Source organism: Lygodium microphyllum, chromosome 9 (genome assembly GCF_053477565.2).
Source record: "Lygodium microphyllum isolate KBCC chromosome 9, Lygodium_microphyllum_v1.1.10, whole genome shotgun sequence".
Taxonomy (NCBI): Eukaryota; Viridiplantae; Streptophyta; class Polypodiopsida; order Schizaeales; family Lygodiaceae; genus Lygodium; species Lygodium microphyllum.
Window position 1 is genome coordinate 44,244,659 of NC_141143.1, and position 6,667 is coordinate 44,251,325.

The window sequence follows — 6,667 nt, forward strand, 5'->3', positions numbered from 1 at the left end:
CAATGATCAACTGCTTACACATTTTCATCCCTTTTCTTTTCTTGGGATAGGGGTTAGAACCCCTTTTTACACACCTTCGTATTTATAGTCATCTTGTAGGATATTCAGGATTTCTTGGCATCATTATTATTATCTTCTGGCAGGCTTCTCTAACTACCTCACTACTAACAAGAACTCCTAGAACGGCTGCCTAGCAGGCTAGCAGAACAGGGCCACTAGGACTTCCTTCTAAAACAGGTCTTTCGATGCCTAACAATGTCTTTACAGGAGGCAATGACCACTCCGACCTCCCTCAAACAAACATAGCCTGAACTTGGGACTTCATGCCTTGGTTGCCGGTCCCCAACAAAAATGTATCCCCTCAACAAGTACAAAGGCACATATAACAAGAAAGAAAAGTACTCGTAAAGGAGAAATATCACCTAGATTGGCCACAAGAAGCTTCCATCGCAGCAAAGGCTCCGCCAGGCTCCACCAAATTCCACTAACCACGAAACCTGTCCAGCACAACACTTAAAACAGAAACCCAATTAAACGCACCCGCACTAGACAGGGAAATGGCCCTCTTGGCCTAATGAAAGGAAACTTGACCTTGCTACAAAACTGAATCGGCCCTCTTGGCCTAATGAAGTCAAACAATACTACGCATAACATCCACCTGGAAACAACCATGATAGACATCAAAGCATACCATGCCCAAGGGAACAAAGGCTCGTAGCCCTAAACTAGGTGCATTAGATTATGACCCATCCCTCCTGCGTATATCGCAAGAGGTATCCGCATCACATGTCATCTAATCAATCTATGGGTCCAAGATAATAAAGGCAAATGAGTCTTTCTTACCCTCTGCATTACCCAAATCAACCATCGTCTGCCAAAGAGGGCATGTTCAGAAAGCATACCCCACAAACGACCAGGTCATGTCTCACCATCAATAGATATATCGGGACAAGGGCCACAATTAAAGAAGAGGTCTTCTTCATACGCGAAATTAGCCAATGAATCGGCAAACTGATTCCAATTCCATGGAATCAGCTGAAAAGACACTCTATCGAATTCATCTAGTAGGGCTATGGCAGTATGATGGTACATGCAAAGGATGGGGTTTCGTACCATGTATGTCCCATTGAGTTGATTTAAAACCAACTGAGAGTCCCCTTTCACCAACAACTTGCGGATACCACCCTTCTTTGCAATGTTCAAACCCATTATCAGGGCTTTGTATTCTGCCATATTATTGGTAAACTTCACCTCAAGATAAGCAACTAACTTCATGACAATGCATCATCGGGGGTCTCGGATGACAACTCCTACACTTCCTTTTTTGCATGCACCCCTGGACGCCCCATCAAAGTACAAGGTGTACGTCCATAAAGGGTTTACATATCCCGCCATCCTGAACTCTACTCATAATTATGGTAATCAAAATTCAGCATATTCAACGGGTGGACTGTAGGCTCCATCCCTCCATCATTATTGAATTCAACAGGGATGCTCGTCAAAATTTGTAGGCAATGATGGCAGAAGACCTTGATCTCCCAAATAAATGTCCCGCCTTCTTGCTCAAGCACCTTATATCCTTTGCTCCACCAAATGAGCTTTCCCTTATGATACCTCTGTTCTAAATATGGGTGTTCTAAATAAGGGATCAAACGACCCATCAACCTCTATCATGATTTCCTTGCAGATATTTGATCGATCTCTCCTAGACCTGCAAGGCAGTCATAGCATTAGTGCAATAAAAAATAATAAGGTTTAATCTTATTAAGATTAACCTTATTTTTAAATTCTATCCCCTCAAGGTCAGCTAATAAAACTGTGGATTTATTCTTTCCTATTCTAACGATCCTATAGGGCCCATCCCATTTGGGCTCTAGCTTGCCTGGAAATAATTCACGTCGTGCGTCATAATACAGAACAAGCTGTCCTTTCTTGAAGGTGTATTTCTTGGCTTTGATGTCGTGTAACTACTTCATTCGGCGCTTTGCCACTTCTTCGTGCAATAAGCTCTGTAGTTTAAGCTCATCTAAATGTGCCAATGTCGTCAAGCGCTCAAAAAGTGCATCTTCATCGCTCAAAGAATGATTGATGGCAAACCGAATAGTCGACAACTCAATTTCTAAAGGCAAGACACACTCCTCCCCATATACTAACGTGAACGGGGTATGGCCAGTGGCTCGTTTGAAAGTCGTATTATAGGCCCACACTGCCATGTATAACTTTTTATCCCAATCCCGTTTCTTTTCCGATACAATTTTGGACAGCATGCCCACAAGCTGCTTGTTGGTGCTTTCAACTTGCCCATTGGCTTGCGGATTATATAGGGTTGTCTTATTATGCTTGATTTGCCACATCTCTGTCAAACCTTTAATCACCTTATTCAGGAAATGGGTTCCGCGGTCCGACACTAATTCTTTCGGCGGACCAAACCGGCATATTATCTGCTCTAAAAGGAAACTAGCAGTTTCTTTAGCATCATCTTTCCTTGTTGCACGTGTTTCTGACCACTTCGTGAAGTAGTCAATTGCTACAATGATGTACCTCTTGCGTAGTTGACGACGGAGTAATAGGACCTACAAAGTCTATTCCCCACTTCTCAAATGGAAGTATCGCCATAATAGGGGTGAGTGGTCATTTCCTATTCTCTCGACTATCATGTCGTTGGCAAATATCGCATCTCTTAACATACGCAAACGCATCCTGGAAGATGGCAGGCCACCAATAACCTGCTCTTAAAGCCTTTTGTGCTGTAAGCCGTCCAGCAAAGTGGCCGCCGCAAGCAGAATCATGGCACTCTTCCAAAATGAATGGCACCTCGTCAAGCATCACACATCGGCGATAGATGTCATCAACCCCTTACCGATATAATGTACCTGCGATCAAGGCAAAATTTAACGCTTGCTGCTTAATTTTCCTTCTCTCAGCTTTAGATAATTCGGATCCCGCCTCTCCCGTTGATAAATAATGCGTTATTGCAGTGTACCAGGAGGGAATAGATGCCGTATCTATTTTAAATATTAACTCCATGTCACTACCTTCAGCCACAGATTCTTTCGGCTCCCCAAAGTCCACAAGACATTCCACGATGCCTTGCAACCTTGGTGGCTTACTCCTGATTTCATAATCAAATTCTTGTAAAGTGATTAACCACTTCGCTAAACGATCAGGCGGCTGTAGCTTATTCATCAATAATCGAAGCCCCTCCACCTTCGTATAAAGCACGACTTTCTCAAATATAATGCCTGAATTTCTTGGTCCCAAAGACCATCGCTAGACACAACTTCTCCATGTAAGTATAATTGATTTCGGATACCCCCAGCTTCCGGCTAGCAAAAGCGATCGGGTGGTACCACTTCTCTTCCCAAATTTGGGCTAAACAGCAGCTGATACAATACATGGTGGCTGCTGAGAATATATAGAACACCTCACCTCTTTTAGGTGCTTTTAAAATGGGCACTCTTGCTAGCTCTTGTTTCACATCCTCGAATGCTATCTTACAAGGGTCGCCCCATACAAACGAACAGCTAAAGGACAATAAATTTGTAAGTGGCAACATTCTTTCTGCCAACGCGTTTATGAATCTACGGTAATAACCCACCGAAGACAGAAAGCTATGAACTTCCTTCGGAGTGCGTGGTGGACCCATGGCAACTATAACTTTGACTTTCTTGGGGTCTGTCGCAATTCCTACCGAACTGACTACATGACCCAGCAATAGCCCATAAGGTACTCCAAAAACACACTTCCGTGGGTTTAGGGCAATGCAGAATTTTCTACAGCGCTCGAAGCATTTTCTTAAAATGATCAACTGCCTTCCTCTCACGGTGGCGGCCCCTAAGTCATCAATAAACACCTTCAACTCTTCGGGGGATATGTCACCGAATGTCTTATCTGCTATTCGTTGCCACGAACCAGGTGCATTGCATAAACCAAAGGCCATCACATGGTACGCAAAAGTACCAAATACAGTAATAAAAGTTGTTTTCAACTTGTCCTCTTCTGCAATTGCCATCTGGTTATATCCTGCAAAGCAATCCATAAACGAATATATCTCCCTACCCGCTAATTGATCCAAAATCTGGTCAATAAATGGCAACGAGTAGTAGTCCTTAACTGTCTGCTTATCCAGCTCTCTAAAGTCTACACATAATCGGATTTGATTATTCTTCTTCTTTCTTATCACAACTGGAGAACACCATTCCGTGTGTTGCACATGAAAAATCAAACCCGCTTTTCAAAGCTTTTGTAACTCTTCAAACAGCCCATCCCTCAGTTCGAAAGGCATACGCCTTACTTTCTGCCGTACAGGACGACTGCCCTCTTTCAACGGAATTGTATGAACAGCAAGACTAGGAGGAATGCCTCTCAGCTCATCATAACTCCAGGCAAAGATATCACGGAATTCTTGAATCAAGGCCACATAGTCCTCCCTTTCTGCTATGCTGAGCATAGAATCTAATTTGATTGGCCGCGAATCATCACGCGTACCAAGGTCTAGCTCGATAACATCTGCATCTCTTATACGATCTTGGGCCTCTAACGGCTCGTTCAAAGTGATCTGATAGATGTCCTCCGTGGTGGATCCCTCTTTGGACTCATCACTCGATGATGTCTCACTAGCAGATAAATCTTCTAGTGTCTCCAATTCTGTAGAAGATAGAGGAGCTCTCTCACTCCGCGGGGACTCAGGATAAGCATCAACCACCACGCGCTGGGCACCTCTACTGAATATTAGCTGATCGGCGGGTATATCCTCTTGGCAGTCCGCTTGCAAGATCCAAGGTCGTCCGAGTAATACTTGGTAACTTGGACGGCCTGCAAAACGGATCACCCTAAAGTCCAACAGGCATTCTACATTTGCAACAGTGACATGGACCTTAGTAATGTAGCCTTCCGGCTGTCTCAAACTATCATCTGCCATTCTGAGAATTGTGGAGGTATCTTTCTGGATCGCAAGACCCAACCTTTCCATCAGTTCAGAACTCATAATGTTAACAGATGATCCCGTGTCGACAATAGCATAATCTACTAATATCCCATCAACATAGGCTGCAACCCTTGGGCAATGCTTCTCAGCATACTCAAACCAGTCATCACCAACTCGTGCAATACCCAAAGGTTCTATGATATACCCGGTACGTAGGATCTTTCTAAATTCCTTGCGTACTCCTGGGGAAAGCTTAATAAGCTGTAAAAGATTCACATCCGGCTTGACTTCGCAAAGAGAGCTCGCTAAATCGAATTCATGATAGTTTGATAGAGCTCGCTTTTCACGCCAAACCATCCGCTCTTTAGGTCGTTGAACTGGCTTTATTGCCTCTTTCTTAACTTTCACATTCTTCTTTGATGGTTCCTTATTGGCTTTACTCTCTACGGGCTTCAAAGGTCCCCCTTCCAGGGCAGGATTCAAAACTTGTGTTCCTTTGTCGCCTTGTTTAGGGTTTCCGTTGACAGGCTTATCCTTGTCGGCTTCTCTACCCTTTTGACCTCTTGTAAGAACACCTCGCAAATTAGAGGTTTCAGCATCATTAACACATACAGCCTCAATCAAACTAACCCCACTACCACTAGGTAGCTTCTCCATTGTAGTCTTTGGTCGTTGAAGTATTTGTTTAAGCCCGTCCTCTCGCTGGGAATCATTTCCTTGGGCACGATGATTAACAGGCCCTGGTTGCCGACTACCTCGTTGGAGGGAACTGATCTTACTCCAGCAAGTAGTTGCTAAATGGCCGGATTTTCCACAGATGTCGCACTTAACATTTGGGCAATTTCTTGGATAGTGTTGCCCACCACACCATTTGCAGCTAAACCTCGAAGGTGCACCCTCCTCTGGGTATCTACTTCCTATCAAATTTTGTTGTTTTTTAAGGAAGTTGACATCAACGGCTATTTGTCGATACTGCTCCGTAATCATGTCGGTATAATGCTTCATCATGTCCTTAACCTCGCCAAGAACATTGGAAGCACTCGACTCATAGCCTTCGTCATTACCATGTCGTTCCATCGGCCTAACAATTCGATTAGGCACAAGTTTTTGAGCCACAGGCATAGCATTAGAATTGACCGCCTGGCCTCCACCACTTGGAGCCATTTGACTGCTTGTAGGCATCGATATGCTAGGGGGAGCTGGTAATAAAGGCACATTCTGTATCATGTTCCCTCTCCCATTAGGGTTAGCCATCCCTATCCCTTGGCCATTACTGCCATTGGCCATTGCCACATTATTTCCCAATACTAAACCCATATTCGAATTGCCTCGAGAGGCATAGGCTGCTTGTAGTCGGGATTCCACCTCTTGTGCTCGTGTAATGGCAGTATCTATATCCCCCAAGGGGACACTACTCAACTGCAATTGGATATTAAAGTCCAAACCATGTAGGAAATATTGCAATTGGGCAGCTGTGGAGATAGGAATAGAGGTGTCCAACTTACAGAAAACCTCTTTTATTTTCTTCGCTTAAGCATGAATATCCTCATGTGGTTCTTGGCGGGTCACGTTGAGTACACGCAACCAATATTGCCCACCCCTTTCAGGGGCAAACTCCCTTCGAAAAGCTCCATAAAATGCATCAATATTCAATATGGTTCCGGTGTCTAAACCATGATACCATATAGCGGCTCTTCCTTTGAGAGTCATATTGAAGAACATCATTAAATGTCCTTCTTC